The 24366-nt window shown below is 40.6% G+C and overlaps 1 long non-coding RNA gene across 4 annotated transcripts; it reads left to right on the plus strand.

Annotated features, from left to right (window-relative positions):
- The first annotated feature begins 7513 nt into the window (after nucleotides 1–7513).
- Nucleotides 7514–9809, plus strand: LOC110872612. Of its 4 annotated transcripts, none has more exons than XR_002554565.2 (6): nucleotides 7514–7778; nucleotides 7913–8177; nucleotides 8268–8424; nucleotides 8528–8667; nucleotides 8886–9017; nucleotides 9386–9809. It is a non-coding gene; the product is annotated as an uncharacterized LOC110872612 (long non-coding RNA). The 4 variants fall into 4 exon arrangements; XR_002554562.2 differs by having other exon boundaries at nucleotides 7515–7830; XR_002554564.2 differs by having other exon boundaries at nucleotides 7515–7664.
- Nucleotides 9810–24366: the final 14557 nt, after the last annotated feature.

Below are 24366 nucleotides of genomic sequence, written 5' to 3' on the forward strand. Positions count from 1 at the left end.
CAAAGTCATCTAGGTACCCCATGGCAAACATTTCCATAGGCAACTTCTCCAAGGAAGCACAAGCCTTCACTTCATCCTTATATAATGAAGAAATTCCTAACACGATGGAACAAGCCTTGAAGTCACAAAACTGGAAGAAAGCAATGTAAGAAGAGATGGGGGCTCTTATGAAGAATAAAACATGGGAGAAGAGTGTCCTTCCTTTAGGGAAGAAACCCGTAGGATGTCGTTGGGTTTTCACAATCAAACACAAACCCGATGGAACCATTGAAAGATATAAAGCCCGGCTAGTTGCGAAGGGATACACCCAAATGTACGGAATTGATTACTCAGAAACCTTCTCCCCAGTAGCAAAAATTGATACAATTCGCTTCCTTTTTTCCATCGCCGCAAATCAAGGATGGCCTCTTCACTAGTTTGACGTCAAGAATGCCTTCCTACACGGGGAATTAAAAGAAGAAGTTTACATGGAACCTCCACCTGGGTTCACAGAAAAGTTCAAGGATAACGAAGTATGTCGACTAAAGAAAACTCTTTACGGGCTTAAACAATCCCCTCGAGCTTAGTTTGGAAGATTTACTCTTGCAATGAAGAGTTATGGCTTCCGTCAAAGCAACTCCGATCATACTTTGTTCCTTAAACGCAAAGGTAAACTTATAACATGCTTGATTATATATGTTGATGATATGATTATTACAGGAAATGATGAAGAAGAGATGACGAAGTTAAAAACAAAGTTATTCACGGAATTCAAAATGAAGGACTTGGGAAGACTAAAATACTTCCTTGGAATTGAAGTCTTGAGGTCCAAGCAAGGGAACTTTATATGCCAAAAGAAGTATATCCTTGATCTCCTAGCTGAAACGGGAATGATTGATTGTAAGCCAGCTGATACTCCGATTATAGCCAACCAAAAGCTTTACATGGAAGACGGAGCAAAATTGGCCAACAAGGAAAGATACCATCGTCTAGTGGGTAAACTTATATATCTTTCACATACTCGCCCAGATATTGCATATGAGGTTGGAGTTGTTAGCCAATTTATGCATCAACCTCAAGCTGACCACATGGAAGCAGTATGGAGAATTATTAGATATCTTAAGGGTACTACAGGGCACGACATTCTCTTCCAACCCAACAAACATCTAAAAGTTTAGGCGTATACAGATGCAGATTGGGCAGGAGATAAGGAAGACCGAAGGTCCACATCCGGCTATTTCACTCTAGTTGGTGGGAATCTCGTCACTTGGAGAAGCAAAAAAGCAAAAGGTTGTTGCCCTATCCAGTGCAGAAGCAGAATTCCGAGGAATTGCATGAGGTTTGGCAGAAGTCTTATGGATACGCAAACTCCTAAATGAAATTGGATTTAGTCAACGCGAAACTAGTACGATAATGTGTGATAACAAAGCCGCTATACAAATCTCAGAAAACCCAGTCCAACATGATCGAACAAAGCATGTGGAGGTTGACAGACACTTCATCAAAGAGAAACTTGAAACAGGGGTTATTAAACTCCCATTCGTTCGATCAGGAGACCAGTTAGCAGATATTCTAACTAAAGCCGTTAATGGGAAAATATTTCATCATTGTCTTGGCAAGTTAAGTATCGGAAACCCCACTACTCAACTTGAGGGGGAGTGTTAGAAAGCGAAAAATATTTCAGGATCAGCTCTACATCATTTCCCTTTTTATGGTTTCCTCCAATTCAGCCATTAAGGACCGTTTGTCCTTCAATCAAGGAGAGCCGGCCATATTTTTTATTTTGTTTCCTTGTATGGTTTTATTAACCATCTATTAAAGGGTAGTCTGGATATTGTTAATGTTCTAAACATATATGCCCCACAAAAATCGGTTGACAAAAGGTGTTTGTGGGATACTCTTCTAGGGATTGTGTCGTCGAGGGAGGGATTATGGATTTTGGGTGGAGACTTTAATTCAGTTAGGTGTATGGATGAAAGGAGAAATTCCAGGTTCAATGCTGCTGCCGCCAACAATTTTAACCTATTTATCGATGAAGCTGGTCTGGTGGAGTTCGGATTGAAATGTGGTAAATTTACTTACGCAGTGGGTGACAAGCTTAGTAGGATTGACAGGTTTCTTGTATGTGAGAATTTTGTTAACAAGTGGCCGACTTCAGTATATAAGATTCTGCCTAGGGGAAAGTCTGATCATAATCCGGTTTTATTGCATACGTTTTCGTGCAATTTCGGTCCCAAACCTTTTCGATTTTTTAACTCTTGGATGGATCAAAAGGATTTTAAGGAGGTTATTGTTAAGGCGAATGAAGATTTTTCGTTTCTTGGCCCTTCGGATGTTCGGCTTATGCACAAGTTTAGATGTTTGCGGCAGGCGATCACTACATGGAGAGATGACGTTAATGCTACGGAGAAGCGGGAGGAATTGATTCTGGTCCAGGAGATGACTTTCCTAGAGAAAATTTTAGAGGTCAGGGATTTGGAGGAGGAGGAGATGTGGACATGGGAGGAAGGGAAGAATAGACTAGCGCAATTGGAGTTCTATCGTAGTAAAGACTTAAGGAAGCGTGCTCGTAGTAGATGGGCTAAGGATGGGGATGCCAATAGTAAGTATTTTCATGGTTTGATTAACAAGAGACGTGCCTCCAACTTTATTCCGGGTATTTTTAGTAATGGGGTGTGGAAATCGAAACCAAAGGAAGTGAAAAAAGTGGTTTTCGATTTTTTTAGATCAAAATTCGTGGAAGATATGCCTAATAGACCGAGACTGGATTGTTATGGATTGAAGACATTATCTGAAGATGAAGCGACTTTTCTTTCTAGTAGTTTCACCAATGAAGAAATCAAGACTGCTGTTTTTGAGTGTGGGGACGATAAGGCTCCAAGGCCTGATGGTTTTAATTTTCATTTTATTAAGACTTTTTGGAGTTATTTTGCAGGTGATTTTTCAGATGTGATGTGAGAGTTTTTTGAGAATGGTTGCATTAATAAAGGCGTGGGATCTTCTTTTATTACGCTGATCCCTAAGGTTAAAGACCCATCTTCCCTTGGCGAGTATAGGCCGATTACGTTAATTGGGGTTATTAGCAAGGTTATTTCAAAGATTCTGGAGAATAGATTGAAGACGGTGCTTGGTAATATTATTTCTGAGGCTCAGTTTGCTTTTTTGGGAGGCCGGTTTATTTTGGATGGTCCAATTATGCTCAATGAAATTCTTTCGTGGGCTAAGAAGACGGGTAAGGAGTTGTTCCTTTTCAAAATTGATTTCGCCAAGGCCTACGACAATGTGAGTTGGGCATTCCTTATCGATGTGATGAATCAAATGAAGTTTCCCTCGATCTGGTGTAAGTGGATAAGTGGTGTTTTAGCCGCTTCTAGAGCGTCTATTCTCGTTAATGGATCTCCTACGTTCGAGTTTGGATGTACTAAAGGCATTAGACAAGGTGACCCGTTATCACCCTTTCTTTTTATTATTGTTATGGAGGCTCTCTCAGCTATGTTTAGGAAGGCTGAGGCTATTGGATCCTTTGATAGTATTCGTTTGCCTAATGGAGGTTTGCGGTTATCTCATCTCTTGTTTGCGGATGACGTTATGATTCTTGGCGAGTGGTCAGTGTTTAACTTCACCAACTTGAAAAGGATGCTGAGAATTTTTTATCTTTGTTCGGGCCTCAAAATTAATCTTAGTAAGTCTATCATGATGGGTGTTGGCGTGGATTACCAGGAAGTGAAAAGAGTTGCTGAGACTATGGGCATTAAGGCGGGGTCGATTCCGTTTTCATATCTTGGTGTTAAAGTTGGGGCTAATATGAATAGGGTGGCCAATTGGCAACCGGTTATAGATACGGTCAGATGTCGGTTGAGTAAATGGAAGGCGGATACTTTATCTATAGGAGGTCGGCTCGTGTTGATCAAGTCAGTTCTGGAAGCTTTACCTACTTATTATTTTTCTATTTATAGAGCCCCCTTGGAAGTTATTCATGATTTGGAAGCGCTTATGAAAAAGTTTCTTTGGGGGGGGGGGGGTAGTGGGGACGTTAAAAAGCTTCATTGGGTGGCTTGGGACACGGTTGCTTGTAGTAGGGATAGTGGTGGTCTGGGTTTGTCTCGGCTCTTGGACTGTAACCGAGCGCTTATCTCTAAATGGCTTTGGAGATATATTTCTGAAAAGAATTCTATGTGGAAGAAGATCATTGAAGCCATTCATCAGTCAAAGCATAAGTGGGATATGTTCCCGGTTAATAACGCTTATTCCAGTGGCTGGGCCAATATTGTTAAGGAAGGTTATAAAATGAAGGTTAACGGGTTATCATTTATTCACTTATTGAAATGTGAAGTCGGCAATGGGGATAATACTAGATTCTGGTTAGATAATTGGACACATGATGGGGTTCTAAAGGACAGGTACCAGGAGCTATTTAAGCTGGAAAATGTCAAGTCTTGTGTTGTGGCTGATAGAGTTATCAAGGAAGAGCCGATCTCTTTTTCTTGGTCGTAGAAGAGGAACATTTATTTGTTGGATCTGATGAGTCAGATACAGAACATAATGTCCGATGTGCAGCAAATTCGGCCGAAAATTGGTACGGATGTTTGGAGGTGGGACGGTGATCCGGGGGGTATTTTCTCGACTGCTGCTGTCAGAAAATGGTTAGCGACTGCGCGCCTAGTTTCGAACACCCCGAATTTCGATTGGTGTAAATGGGTTCCGCTTAAGTGTAACATCTTCATGTGGCGTCTTATGTTGAATCGTTTACCCACCAAGTTAGCGTTATTGAGGAGAAATATTACTGTGGAAAGCACGTCGTGTATTTTTTGTGGGGATGGTGAGGATGAGATCGACCATATTTTTACAGGTTGTGCTTTTTCTACGAGCGTGTGGAATGGTGTGACAACACGCAATTCGAACCTATTTTGTGTAACGATACATGCTTATGTGATTTAATTATTAATTGTTATGATTTGGTGCTGTGTGTAATAAAATGTATGTATGTATATAATGGCCCGAAAGCACAACGGAACCGAACCGCACAACCATCACTCGAACGCACAAGGCCATTGGGCCGTATTGCTTGCACTCGGATCAAAGGGGCAGCCCAAGTGTGGGTTCGGCCCACCCCACTAGCCGACTAACACATGAGATGTTGTAAATGTTGTAACCATCTCACATTTTATCAAAAACAAACACACTCACAATCCCTAGCTCTTCTCTTTCTCTCTCTCGAACCGAAGGCAGCCACCCTCCTCGAAGTTCATAGGATTCGGATCATTCTCTGTTCGGACCAATTCTCGTTCCTTTTCGATTCGGTTAGTATGATTAACTATTGTTTGATGGTATTATGATGTGTGCTCGATATGATTGATGATGATTTGTTATGTTCGTTTCGAATACTATGTGATTAAGAATGTATGAAAGTAATCGGCCATATACGTGTTTGATCTGAATCCGTAGAGTTGATTGTAGTATTCATGAAATCGGCTTATGTGTATTGTAGAATATTCATGACAAATCGGGTTTCATATTATTGTTCTAAGAATTGAATGTTTGATTAGTGTTCATGTCTTGTTCAATTAGGGTTCATGTGATTTAGATATAACAACTTTGTTTGATCGATGGTAGGTTGTTTTGATAGTAAGGAAACTGTTAATTGATTGAAACATGGAAACTTTGGTATGATTGTAACCGAATGCATAAAATCCGGAATATATTAAACCAATCGCACAAGGGGGCCTTGATTTCATAAGAGCCCAATCACATATGCTAGCCGACCGCACAAGCCCTAGTCGCACAAGCTGGAATGTGTTAGGGTACTACTGTTAATGCACTGAATACGGCTTAGAATTGCATGATCACACAACTCGGTCGCACAAGATATCAATGGTCGCACAAGATCATCGGATCGCACAAGTTATGTTCTCTTGATAACTGTTGGGCCACACAAGTATGTTGAATGCTTATAAACTGTTGGGCCTTGAAACCCAAGTCACAAGCACACACAACCCAGTCCAATCGTACAAGAGGTCTGGATCGCACAATATGAACTCTAGTCGCACAAGATGCATGAACCGTACAAGTTGGCTTATCTGTTTTATAATGGGGCCGTATACAATTGGACTGCCATGTTGGGTCGGGTACTGGTTGGGCTACGTTAGTTGAACCGCACAACCCATTGTGGGACGCACAAGTAGGCGGATCGCACAACGGGTTGGGCCAATATTATTTGGGCTTCTCGATGCATTACCTGATTGTTAAGTGTGCCATGATCTATCCATGCTTGTAACCTGTTAACTTGTGTGGAACATACGTGCTTTACTTGAACCCAACCTGACTCGTATGGTAACCCTGTTAGGACGTGATTGACCACTCTTAATTCAAGTAACTTTGGTATAATCTGCCGAGCAAACCAAGGTGAGTTCATTGCATTTTCTCAAGCATGCGTCCCGGTGGTTTGGGACAACTGGTAAACATTTGGAAGGGAAACCTTGGGTAAACAACTTAATTGGTTTTGGTTATTGAACATGGAATTTATCATCGGATTGCCTGGAGGGCAATGGGGGGTAATTAGTTGATAGCGCTATTAGGTGGGAAACCTCACACCGGGCCGTAAGGACGGGGTGAACTAATTATCTGGGTTTCACTATGGTTGTTAAGAGGCACACTCCTCGGTTAAGTAAGGGCGTTTTCCCTAGGGTAACTAGCGTGAACAACATAGTGGGTTGCTAAGAGGCACACTCCTCGGTTACGTAAGGGAGTACTCCCTAGGGTAACTAGCATGAGCAACATCGTAACACAACATTGAATCGCATTAACATACATCTGGTAACACAACACGTTAACAAAACCTTGAACTCACCAGCGTAGTCTGACACACTTGTTTGCATGCTTGTAGGTCGTTAACCTTGGAACATGGACTTGCTATCTGGGAGTGCTGGAGTGGTCATGGATCGAGGCTTTCAGATTATCTTACACTTGATACATTGGTTTTAAGTGTCATAATGAAACATTTGCTAAACGATTTATTACATGCTTCCGCTACACAACATCTTGAGAATTGATATCATGTTTAACAATTTCTTTTGGTAATTAATGCCATGTTTTATTAAGTATTTACTATTGGTTCAATGTGATTGGTGGCTCGAACTCTGATGCGTAACACGCCTCGCGGGGTTTCCGCAAGTGGGATTTTGGGGGTGTTACAAATGGGATTTTAAAATGGCTTGGCATGCCGAATTTTTTTGCTTTCAGTGTCGGAGATATTATGAACATTCACAAGGTGGACGGTTTATCGGCTTCCCGCAAAGATATTATTAAAGGTATGGCTGTGATTAGTTGTTGGCGTATCTGGAAAGCTAGAAATGATGGTATCTTCCGGAAAAAGCGTAGCAATGTTGTTGAGATTGTGAAGGATATTAAAGCTTACGGTTTCCTTTGGTTTTCGAATAGGCATAAAGATTTTGTAAAGGATTGGAAAGGTTGGTCCAATGTGATGCTTTTGTAATGTTTTTTGCGGCCTTTTCCTCTCCGAAGAGCAGGAGGTGTTCGCGGTTGTTAATGAAGTTCTCCTTTAAAAAAAAAAACATCTATTTAATGTCTCTGTCTCTTGTAGTTTTTCATCAAACAAATCAAAGAAGCAATAGTAGTAAACATCAGCCTGTGTAATCCCATTGAAATCAATGATGACACATATAAAGGTCTCTATTCAGTCCTGTTTTTTGTTGATTTCAAGTGTTCATATTTCTTTTAGTCAGACATGCTTTCTCTTATAAAAATAATGCTTGGAGATGTTCAGGATCTATCATTGAGAAGTATAATCTCTCAGCCTTAATATATGTATTTAGAGTTTTGATCGGATAATTAGTGAGTGTGTTTTCTTAAGATCTAATGTTTAAATCACATGAACTAAACTATTGATATTCATATGATTATTATTTGTTTTTAGATTTGGGCAGACTACTCTTGATTGCCGATGAGAGCTTGTCAAATTCTTTTAGAAGGCCTCAGAAACCGTTGTTGATTTGCTCCAGATGCCTTAGTTGAACGTTTTTATTTGTTTATTTGTCTTTACCTCCGATTGTATTTGTCAAACAGTATGAATCCTCTACCGTTTTCGGCGGCGGAATGGGTACGAACCCAGGCGGCACTAACTGCAGGGAATAGTCCGATGATGATGACGGGTTCATTCGAAGGCTAAACGACTTAATAAGGTAAAGGCAGTAAGATTACCAATTTCGATTAGCATAGGATTATATCGGATTGCAGTCTTTTTGGTTTAATTTTGTGGTTTTCATTGTTAGACCTTGAACCAGCAATTATCGTACCATAATCCACAACCTCAAGGTCATTTATTGCTCTTATTTGGCACAACATACTAATTGTCTTTAAAGGTCGTATATCACAACCATCCTCACAAACAAGATCAGCCGTCGTCGTGAAATTGTTCGAAGCTAGCAGGTAGCCAGTGATCAATTTTTTTTTCACTTTTAGCCATTCCACTTTGTTGTATTGGCCCAGTAATGTTGTTTGATGATGTTTCGCTTGTGAAAACGGAATGTAGCCAAATGGTTGTGCAAGAAGGGTATACAGATCCACACATTATTTATACCTGACCCACTTCAGACAATATGGCACACCTCAACATCCCAAGGCAACCAGGCTTAGTACAGTTTGTTGTAAAACATGACATCGCAACCAAAGGTAAACAAACTGGTTTACTTTTGTTTCACTTGAATAACGCCTATTGTTTCTAATTTTACCATCAATTCAATTTTAATAGAATCACAACAGCAACTTCAGTCAACACCAGCCTCAAAAGCATTGACCATCTCTCCTTTCACACCTACCAAAAGACAACTTTTCGGTTCCCCTGTTTATATAGAATTTAAATATATTTAATTATTTTTTATTTAGTGTAGGTTGATTGGATGTACTATTGATGTTTGGGGCATACAACACAGCAAGAGGCATGGCAATATCAACGCTGCTTATTAGGTTCTTCTTGGTGGATTGAGGCATGGCAATATCATGGCTGGTTTACCTGTCTTTTGGTAATTTTTGTTAATTATAGAAACTTGAATATGCGTGTTAGTTCATTTGATATTTAAAAGTAAAATGCCCATATTTATAGTCATAGTTATTAAAGGCGCGAGGCGCACTTGTTGGGCCCGGGGCCTTATTTGCGCCTAGGCGCGCCTGGGAGCTCGCTTTAATAACTATATTGGCATATATGAACCAACCTGAAGATTAAAGGCGTGAGGCGCACTCAGGGCAATTTGTTGTGCCCGGGGCCATATTTGCGCCTGGGCGCTCGCTTTAATAACTATGTTATAGTGTCCTGCTGGACAAGCATATGAAACTTAATGACGGATGCTTGGATCTTATATCAACTAATTCCCATTTCTCATTATCTTTTCAGCAACAATTAGTTGGTCATGTGTAGATGTGATCACACGGGTCCGTTTGAGTTTGAAACCAAACAGCCGATGAGTTTGGATGTGTTCTTGACGTACGTTAGGCTGTGGTCTGCATACCAAACAGCAAAAGACAAGGGCGTGGAGTTGTTGAGCGATGGTGTGATCGAGGAATTCAGAAAGGCTTGGAAGGAAGACGCGAATGTAGAAAAGAGCGTTACGTATCCGGTTTATCTACGGATCAGGAAAGCTGGAGACGCGTTAAACAGGCCATATAATTTGCATGTTAAATCTGTGATATGAACAATGATTAGTGAAGTATCTCATAGGTGGTATGATGTATTTTCGTAAGGGGTGATTGCCTTTTGTACTTGCCATCTTCTGTTCATATAATTAATGATGAAATAAAACGGAATTTGAGTCCATAAATTATGTAAAGTTTCTAAACATGACAAATACATATTTCATTCAGCTCCGAATGCAAATATTTGGAAATTTTATAGTGTGTTAAATGTAAGCATGAGGTACTATTAAAGTCTGGTAGAGGTTTTTGCCTTTTGAGGGCTAATTTGGTATAATTTAGTAACGTGAGTAAAGTAGGGTAAATTTTGTTGTTCAATAATAATAAGGGTGAGCGGAGTGGGTCGGTAAACACGTCGGTACCGTGCCGTAGCACCGCCCCCGTCCCGTGTTTACCGATCGGTAATGAAGTGGGGCGGTGAACCTTCACCAATTAGATGAGAGGGAGGGAGGGGGGGGGGGTGGGTGTGTGGTGGGGTCCATTCCTTCTCAACCAATCACACATTTTTTTTTCTTTTTTTTAAATAGTTTACCTAAAGCCCATTAAGTAAATCACCGCCAGCGTTTTTGAGCAATAGATAAACTAATTAAGTGAATTGACGTGACATTGTTTGATTGATTGAATGAAGAGTTTACCTATTCCAAATAGGTAAACACTCCCTGATACGAACCAAGTCGTAATCAAATGATCCAAAGAAAATAGTAAGAAACCAGAAGAATATTTAGAGAGAATTCAGATTTAGTTCATAATTTTTCATTCCTAATTTAAATAAAAGCATACAAGTGATATTTATAGCTATTACCAAAACAACTAAACCCACTACTCAAATAACTACCCATTACTTAGAAGTTACTAATAAACAAAGAAAATGTAGAGAATATGTAGGCAACATGGCATTGTGGTGATGAAAAGAATTAGCACGTAACAATCCCGCCCTCTCGAAACATCCTTGTCCTCAAGGATAAACCGGAGTGAAACTTGGCGAGAACTATGGCGGACGCCACTCGGTTCTTCCAATGGCTTTAAAAAAAGTTGTAGCGAGGCATCAAGGTGGACGCCACTCAGTAACTTTTAATGTCTTACATACTGCTTTAACTACGGACAAACCAACATCATGCACTCCACATGAGATCTCATAAACATTACTGGCCCCGCCAATTTTTTTACTAGTCGTCACCCCTGATTTTTTTGAGCATGGGTGCAAGTCAGTTAGGATCCCACAGTCATTGATAGTGATACACAGTGACCCGTTTGAAAGGAAGACATTGTCAGCAGCCTTTGTAGCAAACCCTATTTTGGCTTCACCAACAATACTGTGTAATATTTCATAACTTTCTAATGCCTTCGGATTTTTAGATCCATAATCCGTTGGCTCATTTTCCCCTTTCTGCACCTCTGCAACAAAGCTTGATGAAGACGACATGAAACTTCTTATTGGAGCAGATGGCGCCGGTGATGTGGCGGAAGCCGGTGACAGGACACGTGGTGCAGTGGCGGAAACGGGTGGTGGAAGTGTAGGAGATTGGGCTTCCCACGCATTTCGGAAGGATCGAAACTCGTTGAAGAGAGTTTGCAACTGAGACTCGAGTTTCACAAGGGATTCGTTCATCCATTGATATAACTCGATTTCGGATAGAGTTTGAGCAGCCATTGGTCTAGGGGGATCACGGCAGCTCTGATACCAATTGATACGAACCAAGTCGTAATCAAATGATCCAAAGAAAATAGTAAGAAACCAGAAGAATATTTAGAGAGAATTCAGATTTAGTTCATAATTTTTCATTCCTAATTTAAATAAAAGCATACAAGTGATATGCTATTACCAAAACAACTAAACCCACTACTCAAATAACTACCCATTACTTAGAAGTTACTAATAAACAAAGAAAATGTAAAGAATATGTAGGCAACATGGCATTGTGGTGATGAAAAGAATTAGCACGTAACACTCCCTTCACCCTAAAGAAAAACTTAGTTTGGCAAAAGTGAGTGAATGAGAGGTTAAAAGAGAGGTACTACACCTCCACTAATTTTACATGTTACCCCATTATCCAGCGTGAAGAGACAAATAGATGGGTTCATGTGTTATTAAAAATCACTTTATTTGTATTCTTTTTCTTTTATTTAATTTCAAGTTAAATCACTACACACTCACTTTGAAGGTTTAATTAGATAAAACCCCACTAACTACAATAACCTACATGACAATTTTATATTAATTTAATAGAAACTTGTTTAGTTTTTAGTTATACCATACACAACGTTCGAATCTTAAGTAGCTAAGACCACCTGTAGTGGGTTTTTTTTGTCTCGAGCGTCCTTTTTTCCACGCCTTCTTCCTTATACTTGGCCAATAGCATTTTTTCTTTGTTTTTAGTTTTATTTTTATTAAATTCTATTAGATTATAATGCCCCATTAGATTTCAAGCCCTACTACACCCCTTTTAACATAATGCCCCACAATGCTCACATGCTGACTGTACCGCAACATGGCGCAAAATGCCCAAAGGTCTTCCCACTCCCATTACACATGGTCTAAGTGTGAAGTATTAGACCATGTGTAGTGGTAACTTGTTATAATGCCCCCACCATGGGGCATTATCCGACACGTGGCAACCCAGTCAGCATGGGGCATTATAGCATAAAGTGGTGTAGTGGAGATAATGCCCAAATAATGCCCCTTCCAATTATTAAAAAAAAAAAAAAGCAACCTAAATGCTATTGGCTAGTCAAACTTGGAAAAAGCAACCATTGGATGTATGCGGCGTTTTCATTATAACGCCAAAGGTCCATTTTTGAATTTTTTTTTATTATAACGCCTAGTGTAGTGGATGGGGGGGCGTTTTGGGGCGTTATTTTTCAAATTTTTTTAAAATCACGCCCCACTACGGGTGGTCTTATATGTATCAAACAAAATGATTTGTTTTGTTTTTGTACATGAGCATACTGAAATTGTTACTGTGGTGGTGGAGATAATAATGACTTTCTTTAAGAAAGTGAGGACATTGGGGAGGACCTTTTACTCATTGTCTATCTGTTTTAGGCCGTGATAAGTAATTAAGTTAGTGATAAACTCTTTGACTCTTTTTAATTACTAAGGACTAATATATGTTTATTGATATACTTACCAATTTACCGTCAATTGTGTAAATCAGAAAAATACTCGACTTCATTTCTTAGGATATAAGTGTAGGAGCAACGAGGCTTAGCATGAAAGTTATAGGGCAATGTTTGAAACTGGGATTAAGCAGATTATTTTATCATCAATGTCAGGAGCTTCAAATCATCATGGCTTATATATTTTTTTTTTGGGAAGAGCTAAAGTTCATGGTGTAGAAGAGGATACTACTGAAGATCAACTTCACTTTTGATTAAGCCATAGTGCAAACATCTCTCACTTCTCATGATGTTGATGGTATATTGTTTGTAATCTTTTTTCTATAAAATAATTAGACAGCAAAAGAGAATAAAAAATGACATTCAACTGATTTGACATGTTCACGTTCGCTAATGCCTAATATTTTTACATTCAACCCCTTTAGGATAAAGTACAACCTAAATCGACCCATTTGTAAGTATTTAGGTCAGCACAACCACCTCTAAGATTCATTTTTACCCACACATGGTCATTTTTACCTTGCTCGTTGTGACCTTGCGAGACCTTGCGAAATGGAAAGCTTACTTGTTCGCTCATTATAATGTTAATCACTGGAAAGGTTACATGCAACGACTGCAAAATAACTTTCTACCCATCTGACACAATATTCATGTGATTTAAACTTTTTCATGCAATTTGGTTTGTTTTGTTACATTGGGCGTCGGTACCACGCCAATACCATAATAAACCGAACCGCTACCGAATGATTCCCGCTGCATCGCGCGGGTTTCCTACTTTTTATCTAATCTATAATTTGAACAAGAACATTTAGGAAGAAATGTGGAAGAGGAAGAAGTAAAGCGAACTGAACTTAAAGAAACGCATAAAGGTTTTGTTTTGTTTTCTCTATAAAGTTTCGGGCATGCTAATGTTTTCGGCGCCGCAATGCGCGCGGGTTTCCACTAGTAAGTAAATAACACATCACACTTAAAAAAATAAGTCTTGACGACTGTATGTGTTAACATATGACAATGTATTTTATTCAACACGTGGAATGTACGAGTTGTTTTTAAGATATATCTTTTTTTTATTATTTATTATATAATATTACATCTATGCAAAATTAAAAAAAAACAAAGTTAAATGTTATAATAAGTAAACAGTGCATCAATGTTTATTTCTAAAAGATAAATCTTGATGACTGATTGTGTTAACATAAGACATTATATTTTATTCAACACGTGTAATATATGAGTTTTTTTAAAGATGTATATTTTTTTATTATTTATTATATAAAATTATATTTATGCAACACGTGTAATACACGAGGTTCTAACCTAATATATATTATATGCAAATACCGTAAGCGAGAATTATATTTAATCCAACACTCCCAATCGGAAATCAGCTCATTATGAGCCTTCCAAATTAACCAACATGTCACACTAAAATGGATCGCACCACCATTTTATTTGTCTCCGACCCCGGTACCCATTTGTGAACTTGAAACAAATCATGACAATCAAACATGTAAATAGGTGGTATAGACCACCATGTGGTGATCATTTACCAAATAACGGTTGTTGTTACGTAACCAGTTAAGAGATGCTCTATTGTCCCATCTTTTTCCCCACAACTCTTGCATGGAGTGGATTGAATATTCATCCACCTTTGTTTTACTGTTGTTAGTGTAGGTAAACAATCAAGATGAAACCTCCAAATAAAAATATTTACCTTTTTAGGCCACCACACATTCCATTCGAAGTCCAAGTCACATGTTATCACATCCCAATCGATGATGGAAACATCGAGGCGGGACGAAAGAGATTGCTTAATGTCACACCCCGATTTCCACGTGTATCACCGGTGGGCCCGGTGGAGGATTACCGTGACGTAGTTGGCAACAATATAGTCAAACCACACAATATATAAATGCACAGCGGAAGCATAAAGATAAATATATTTCAACTATTGAATGTAATATCCAAGTATCACAATCGTCGAAATATAATCCACAGGGGATCAAAATAAGATAGAAAAATAATTGTTCAACAGATATTGGCATCCAAAGCTTACGAGACTCTAACGATGCTAAGGAGTGGCCAGCCTATTACGAGTAGAACCTGCATTAATCTTTTGGGGAAAATACGTCAGTTTACACTGGTAAATACATTCAACCAACACTTTTGTAAAATGTTTAATAAAATTGATTTGAATGCACAAGGCACAAACTCTTTATAACTTAGGATAATTTATAATTAAATCTTGTAAAAGAATTACATGTTTACTATGCGTTCGGTCGCCCGGGTCGTGCCGGGTTTAAGGTTAATAGACACGCCACAAAGCATAAAGCCGTGGCGGGAAAACCAACGGTTATACCTTTAATTAATATAGACACAATGCCAGGTGTACGCCTACACCCGCATATCGAGGTCGTGGCCATTTCGTAAAATGATGCCAAGGATATCCGGGACATGGTCATTAAGCTCCCAAAGGCGTAAAGCCAACAAAACCAATTTTTAAACGGGTCACATTGAAAGCAACCGACTACTAATGAGTTGGGGTCAATTGCCCGACCAAGCGGTATTTTAAATACCGTAACCCAAGCCCGTATAACGGAAAATAAGTTAAAAGTATTTACCTGAGCAAGTAATATCCTTAATAAACAAATGCAAGTTTCTTTTACTGGTCTCCTATTCTGGAACGAAGGTTTAAACAACCTATTAGAAACCTAACGGGTCTTTAATTTAGCCTTAGCTTAGACCGGTCAGTTTCAAAGGATATATACGGTTTAGCCGCGTGAAAGGCGAAAACCGGGAATGGAATGTGGTTTGGACCCAACAAGTTTGAAGACCTGTTTTATATGGGTATAATAACCACACTTTGGATTTTGAAGTGAAAACGATAAGGTTTGACCCGTTTCGGCTAGTTTATGTAAACTAGTTACACAAACCGAACCGTGCGCGCAAATGGCGTAACGGGTAACCGTAAGAGTCCTACACAAGTTTCCTAAGTCAACATGCTTTAAAGAGGTTGTGGTATCAGTAGGATACCTTTCATAATGCCGTAACGAGTTTAAATCCATTATATGCCCCGTAGGGGTATTTCGGTCATTTTTAAAGATTATAAAAGAGGTTTCTGAGTTCTCTAGGAAATCTGAGTTTTCCAAACAGTTTATAAAGTCCAAGATACTCTATTTATTATTTAAAATCAGTAGCAACTGGAATCGGGTCAAAATACCTTGTAGAACTCAAGTTATGTCCAAAAAGGGCATATTCGGTATTTACCGAACCGATGCCATAACCGCAGGTTATGAGCAGGTTAAAAATAATTAAAAATCTTTAAAATCCCAAAATATTATTTTACATCAGTGTGTAAAAGGTTTGGTGTCGAAATTTGGGTTTAGATAGGCTTTATGCTAAATGCGCCGTTTAATTACTAAAGTTTCCGTAATTGCGCTATTTAGCATAACTCCTATTCTAGACCTCGGATTGACATGAAATTCTAGGGACATGCTTAGAAATCAGCAACTAAGGTTATTGTCCTTTCACATGTCCAAAATTCTCATTCTAAAGTAAAAAGGGCGTTATGGTCAACCTTTAAGCGTTTAACGGAAATGTGCTAAAGTCTCGGACAAACAATGAACCGGTCACAGAGGGTTATACCATCATGTAACCTGGTCCTAAGAGAGTCCTAAGGCATATCTAAAACATACCATAACGTGTCAGAACTGGAGTCAAAGCAAAAGTCAAAGTTTTGCGACTTTCGGCTCTGAACCGGGTCAAAACAGTAAATGGTCGGATCAAACAATCTTAGACTAGTTAATGTACTTTTTATCATGTTATATGAGTGTTAAAACAGGTTACGCGCTATCTACATTACTGTTTATGCATAAAATCGCAAAATAGCATTCTGTTGACTTTTTCTAAGCAAGTTTGACTCGACATTTGGACTAGTTAGAGTGGGAATCAGAGGGTGCCCTTTTAGGGGTTTAAAGCCCACATGATTACCAACATATAACTACCTTTGATTCGACAAACCACTGGACCATTTGTGATTTATCATAAAGTCAATCGTTAATTACGACGGATTGACTTTCAAGCTATAACTATGCGAAAACTAAACCACAAAGGATTAGGCATACTTACAGAAGTCTAGTGAATGACCAGAGATGCTTAGAGAGGATTGTTGTGCTCCAGAAAGCTCCAGGAGTGAAGAATGAAGGTGTGGTTACAATGTGCACAACTTATGGGCTTTTATAGTGAAAGTTGGTGCATTAGATCATGACAACAAGGTCTATAATTGATCCTGGATGTTCAACAACTGTCCCTGAGTGTTAGGGGACGTGTAGGGGGCGCCCATGCTGCCATAATTGCATCCAAGGTCGGTTAAAACAGCAAACAGTGAACCTGTGCACGTTTTCTGCAACTGGCGGTCTGACGCGGCCCGCGTTAAGGATCAGGCTACCCTTACGTGGGTCGCCTGGATCCTATTATCAGTAAACGAATCTGCACTGCCCGCGCGGCCCGCGTGAGCTTCTTGCTTTCTTCGACGCGGCCCGCCTGAGGACTGTATTTCAAGATTTTCAAATCTTTTGCCATTATTGCCCTGGCTTTCGGTTTCGAAGGGGTAACTTTGCGTTTTGGGCCTCGTTTATTTACGAATAAGGGCCTCGTGACTTTTACCTGCGCTGTTAAGTCCCCGGTTAGTTTAATTACTATCCTAAAAGCCCCAACTTTCATTGTTGACGCTTCTAACCCCTCGCATACGAAATTGATCATAACTTTCTCGTTATAAAACGAAACTTCGCGAAATTTATATTGTATATTCTAGTGAGCGTAATTTACTGTTACAAAGTCTCGGGTTTGTTAAAGGGTCACTCAGAGGTATAAATTAAACATGTTGGCACCTTTGACCCCTGTAGTTTGTAATCCCTCACTTTCTTCCACCTTTTGTTCCGTACGATCCATGATTCATTCATTTGAAGGTACGAGCATCATTTAGGGTTACTGTACAGTATATTTATCCCTCGTTGACATTTTTAACCCTCGAATTTACATACTTTCAATGTTTGTCAACTTTGGTCCTTTAATTAGTATTCAATACCACGTGTATACTTATGACACGTGTCACTACATTATTGGACGCAAAAATTTCGAGGTGTTACATCCTCACCCCTTAAAAGAAATCTCGACCTCGAGATTTATTGAAATAGATGAGGGTACTTCTCTTTCATCGTGGACTCTACCTCCCACGTGTACTCGGGACCTCTACGGGCATCCCATTTTACCTTTACTATTGGTATATACTTCCTGCGAAGCTTCTTAACCTGTCGATCCTCGATCGACACAGGTTTCTCAACGAATTTTAAGCTCTCGTCGATGTGTACATCTGTATGCGGTATGACCAGTGATTCGTCAGCGAAATACTTCTTCAGGTTACAGATGTGGAACACATTGTGGATACCACTGAGCTCTTCCGGTAAGTTTAATTTGTAGGCAACCGATCCGACACGTTCGATTACCTCGAAAGGTCCAATATATCTCGGGCTTAGTTTGCCTTTCTTACTGAATCGCATCACCCCCTTCCAGGGTGATACCTTAAGCAAAACCTTGTCGCCTACTTCGAAATTGAAAGGCTTACGCTTCAGATCTGCGTAGCTTTTCTGCCTGTCTCGGGCAGCTTTCAATCGATCGCGAATTTGGACAATCTTGTCCGTTGTCTCAAATATTATATCAGGTCCTGTCATCTGGACATCTCCAACTTCTGCCCAACAAACGGGCGTTCTACACTTTCTACCATATAGAGCTTCAAAAGGTGCAGCCTTAATACTGGTATGGTAGCTGTTGTTATAGGAGAATTCGACCAAGGGTAGGTGGTTATCCCAACTGCCACCTAAGTCGATCGCACATGCACGAAGCATGTCTTCCAACGTTTGAATTGTACGCTCACTCTGTCCATCTGTCTGAGGGTGGTAAGCCGTACTGAAATTCAAACGTGTGCCCAAAGATTGTTGGAAACTCTTCCAAAAGTGTGACGTGTATCTGGTATCCCTATCGGAGATGATAGACACAGGCACGCCATGAAGGGCTACAATCTTGTCTACAAACAACTGGGCTAATATATCGGAGCTATGAGTCTCCTTTATGGGTAGGAAATGTGCTGACTTGGTCAGTCTATCAACTATCACCCATATTGTATCATTTCCCTTCTTTGTTTTTGGCAACTTGGTGATGAAATCCATCGTCACCATTTCCCATTTCCACTCGGGAAGCTCAGGCTGTTGTAGCAAGCCTGACGGTTTTTGATGTTCAGCCTTTACTTGCGCACAAGTCAAGCACTTTGCTACATAGGTAGCTATAGACTTCTTCAAGCCTATCCACCAGAAATTTGTCTTCAAGTCCTGGTACATCTTATCAGCACCAGGATGAACGGAATATCGGGAACTGTGGGCTTCCTGAAGAATAACGTCACGAAGACCTCCATAAACAGGAACCCATATCCTCCCATTCAATCTCAGAATTCCGTCTTTGCCATAAGATAACTGCTCTTCAGTTACCCCTAGCTTTTCGTTTGGATAGTTAGCTTCCAACACGGCTTCTTTCTATGCAGCTAACAATCGTTCATTCAGACTGTTCTTGATTTCAATGCTCTTGGCATTGATCCTTATTGGCTTCATTCTTTCTTTCCTGCTCAAGGCATCTGCGACTACATTGGCCTTGCCTGGATGGTATCTTATTTCACAGTCATAGTCGTTCAGAGTTTCCATCCAACGTCGCTGCCTCATGTTCAGATCTTTCTTGATTGAACAGATGCTGAAGGCTTTTGTGATCAGAATAGATCACAAATTTAATGCCATAAAGGTAATGCCTCCAAAGCTTTAGTGCAAATACAACGGCACCCAACTCCAAGTCATGGGTGGTGTAGTTCTTTTCATGCACTTTCAATTGTCGCGAAGCATAGGCAATCACCTTGCCCCTCTGCATAAGCACACAACCCATACCGGTGTGCGATGCGTCACAATATACGACAAATTCTTCCATTCCTTCCGGCAATGTCAACACTAGAGCATTGCGCAGCTTTTGTTTGAGGATATCAAAAGCTTCTTGCTGCTTAGGGCCCCAATTGAACTTTATACCCTTCCTAGTTAAGGAAGTTAGGGGTGCAACAATTCTTGAAAAGTTTTCGTTGAAGCGTCTGTAGTATCCTGCTAGTCCATGGAAACTGCGAATCTCCGTAGGTGTCTTCGGCTCCTGCCAATTCATGACGGCTTCAACTTTAGCGGGATCCACCTGGATACCACGCTCGCTGACTACATGTCCAAGGAACTGGACTTCTCGTAGCCAAAATTCACATTTAGAGAATTTGGCATAAAGCTTTTCTTAATGAAGTAGTTTGAGAATACATCGGAGATGCTTCTCATGGTCAGCTTGACTTTTTGAACAGATGAGGATGTCATCGATGAAGACAATGACAAATTTATCTAAATAGGGCTTACAAACGCGATTCATGAGATCCATGAATGCGGCATGTGCATTAGTGAGCCCGAAAGGCATCACTAGGAACTCGAAGTGACCATAACGAGTCCTAAACGCAGTTTTATGCACATCTTCGTCCTTGACCTTCAATTGATGGTACCCTGACCTTAGGTCAATCTTGGAGAAGTAGCTCGCCCCTTGCAACTGATCGAACAGATCGTCGATCCTGGGCAAAGGATACCTATTCTTGATTGTAACTTTATTCAGCTCACGGTAATCAATGCATAGACGCATCGAACCATCTTTCTTCTTGACGAACAGGATTGGCGCTCCCCAAGGAGATGAACTTGGTCTAACAAAACCTTTGGCTAGCAGATCATCTAGCTGCATCCTCAATTCTTTCATTTCCGTGGGTGCCAACCTATAGGGCGCTCTTGCGATAGGCGCGGCTCCTGGGATGATGTCTATACTGAATTCCACTTGCCTATTTGGTGGCAAACCAGGCAGTTCTTCTGGGAAAACTTCAGGATAGTCAGAGATGACTGGAATGTCTTGAATCTTGGGCTTCTCCTCCCCAATAGTCACCTGTGCCATATAAATGACACACCCTTTCTTCAAACATCTGGATGCCTTTAGCATAGATACTTGTGCAGGCAATCCATGTCGAGTATCTCCCTGAATGGTGAGCGGTTCTCCAGACGGAGTCTTGATTACCACTTGTTTTTGGTTGCACACGATTTGGGCTTGGTTATGCGATAACCAATCCATACCCAACACTACGTCGAAACCAGCGAGTTTAAAGGGTAACAGGGATAAAGGAAATGAGTGATTCCTAATGGATATAACACATCCATCTAAAACATTTGAGACTGTTCCCATAGTACCATCAGCCAGTTCTACTTCGTATTTTACATTCAAGGTTTTAACAGGCAATTTTAACAACTCGCAGAACTTATCATCCACAAAGGATTTATCTGCTCCAGAATCAAAGAATACTCTTGCGAATACATCATTGATAAGAAACGTACCGGTTATGACGTTGTCGTTCTGGATAGCCTCTTTAACATCCATCTGAAAGACCCTCGCATTGGTCTTTTTCCCATCTTCAGCCTTCTTCACTATCTTCGGGCAGTTAGTCTTGATGTGCCCTTTCTCGTTGCAACTATAGCAAGTTGCATCCTTGAGTTTCTTGCACTCAAGAGTCCTATGCTCAGAGGACTTGCATATCCCACATGCCTTCGGCTGGGATTTCTTTTCAAACCTGCACCTTCCGAAATGGTGCTTCTGACAAACCTTGCACAAGGGCTTATCGCCCGACTGTCGGTCATTTTTCTTGTTCTCTGACCCCCTCTTGTGGTCACGATTACCTCGATGCTTCTTGCTGGATCTACGTGAATCGTCATCCTCACGTTTCCTCTTTTCGCTATCAGCATTTCTCAACGATCTCTGCCTCACTGCATCCAGCGTGAGAGACAGAGATATATCTGCCACGGATCTGAAGGTAGCAGGCCTAGAAGCCTTCACGCTAGCTTTTATTTCTGGGGCCAAACCCCCAATGAAGCGCGCGATCCGTTTGGGTTCCGGTGTTACAAGATACGGAACCAATCTCGACAGAGTGTTGAAAGTCATGAGATATGCCTGGCAATCCAGGTTCTTCATGACCAACGATAAGAAGTCAGACTCTATCTTCTCAACCTCGTGCTGAGGGCAGTAGTTTTCTTTGATGAGAGCAATAAATTCCTCCCATGTCATACTATACAAAACAGCCTTCCCAGAGGCTTGAACCAGAGATCTCCACCACGCTAGGGCTTCACCCTTGAACGACTGTGAAACAAACTTCACCACGTCTCTCTCAGCACAACCACTGATGTCCACAATAGTGTCCATTTCGTCTAACCAGGTCATGCAATCTACAGCGCCCTTCTCCCCCGTAAAGTCTCGGGGTTTGCAGGAAACGAAGTACTTATACGTGCAACCCTTGGCGCGAGGTGCATCATCGACCACTTTCTTTTTAGGATGGACACTATTCTCATTGGATAAGTGCCTATCGTCGTCCTTCTTAGGCTTAGACGGAGCCGAGGGTGGTTTGCTGTGAGATTTAGAGTGGGTTTTTGGCTTTTAGTGTGGTGTAGATAGGGTTCTGCTTCAGGACTCGGTGTATTCTTCGTACTATCGATCCAAGGCTGCCTTAACAGCGCCGTCTATTAGAGCTTTCAATTCCATGCCCGTTATATGAATTTGGGCGTTATCATTGTCATCCTCCTTCGAATAACTATTAACTTCATTTGGGTCAGCCATTGCAAACTTGAATCTGCTACAAAAGATAATGACAAAGTTTTATCTAGGAGTTTATTATGGAATTATCTTTTATGGCAATTCATTAACCATGGTAAACATAGACCATATTTGGTTAATTTGTTACTCACTTTTATTTAGGATTTGAATATAACTTATCCTAATTACAAACAATATAGTTAGTGGCACAAAAGCCTAGTCACAAGGACGTTTTATATATTATAAGCCGGGATTACAGAGAATCAAGGCATGAAGGTTTGAACCGTAGTCCTTTTACCTTTTCTAACAGGGAGTCATAGACTACAACTGCCTTTTGTCTTATATGACAATAAGTATGGCCCGTAGGCACTTCATCACTAATGGATGTTTGATAATTGGTCATCTTTATTGACGACTTAACCCTTGATTTTCAAATCATTAATTTGGGTTTTGGAATCCTTTGAAGGATTCTTATATAAGAATGACGCATGCGATTTTAACGAATCACATCTGCCAAGAACGTTAACATGTTTACAGAGGTTAACAGGAATCTGAATCTTTTAATCGGGTCTTACCATCTTGGCCGGGTCTTATAATGATACCAGGCTAGGTTTCACCATTAAGATTCTTTATTTAAGCAGATTAATTTAAAAGGAACGGTTTTTGATTTATTTCAAATAATGTATTAAAATGACAAAAATGAAATTTATAAGCTTAACATCCCATTAATCATAGTAATGATTACACACTGCCCTAAACGGGGCTTTTTAAATAGATAAATACCTACGCAGAGGTTTGCAGAAAACAAGTCCACGCAGGGACCAAATACATAGATAGATGTCCGCACAGGGACTAAAAGATAAGTCCACGCAGGGACCAAATACATAGCTAGATGTCTGCATAGGGACTAAAAGATAAGTCCACACAGGGACCAAATACATAGATAGATGTCCGCACAGGGACTAAAAGATAAGTCCACGCAGGGACCAAAATGCAATTGTCTACGCAGAGACTAAACACGGTAAATGTCCACACAGGGACAAAATACTCAAAACAAATGTCCTCGCAGGGACTTGATTGTAATAGTAAATACTATAGTACATAAAGAGACTAATGATCTCGTTTCTTCCTCCCTTTTAGTAGGTTTGCTAGGCCTTTGAGGAATCCACGATTACATTTACGTTCTTGCTCAAAGTCTCGTTCCACTCGGTTTAGACGGTGGAGGATTTCTTCTTGCTCTGGTGGAGAAAAACATGGCTACTGCGACGGCTGCTGAACCGGAGGTCTAGGAGGTGCTGGATACCCATGAGCTGAGTAATCTAGTCCCCAAAGGTTTCCATAAGGTCTGTCGGGATGGAGGGCATTGTAATTAGCCGCTACCACGTATGGGTCGGCATCATAATTATAGTTGTAGTGCGTGTGAGTCGGCTGCTCAAACGGGTTGTACGCGGTGGAACCAGCGTACGCTAGTATCGGATTGTCATAGCCGAATGGTGGCGGAGGTGGTGCAACTGGTGCAGAATTCACCTCTACAGGGTGACCAGAAGTTTCCCCTAACTGTGGTTCTTCAGGTACTGGCGGAAAGTGACTTGCACTCGAGTGGCGAGGGGTGCTAAAGTGGAATTCCCCTCCTCAGGTGGACATCCGCACGCCTGATCTTCTTCGCCTCGGCGGATCAGGAGGTGCTGGTTGAACTGGTGGCGGAGGAGGCGGTGGCATAACTGCCACGAAATGCGAATCCTCGGAAGGATCCTGTTGCTGTTGCTGCTCATGAGGCGAGAAGTGGTGTGAAGTACCAATCACACTGGTTAAACCTCGCCTGGTAACTATCGGGAC

The sequence above is a fragment of the Helianthus annuus genome, chromosome 1, assembly GCF_002127325.2.
Source record: "Helianthus annuus cultivar XRQ/B chromosome 1, HanXRQr2.0-SUNRISE, whole genome shotgun sequence".
NCBI lineage: Eukaryota > Viridiplantae > Streptophyta > Magnoliopsida > Asterales > Asteraceae > Helianthus > Helianthus annuus.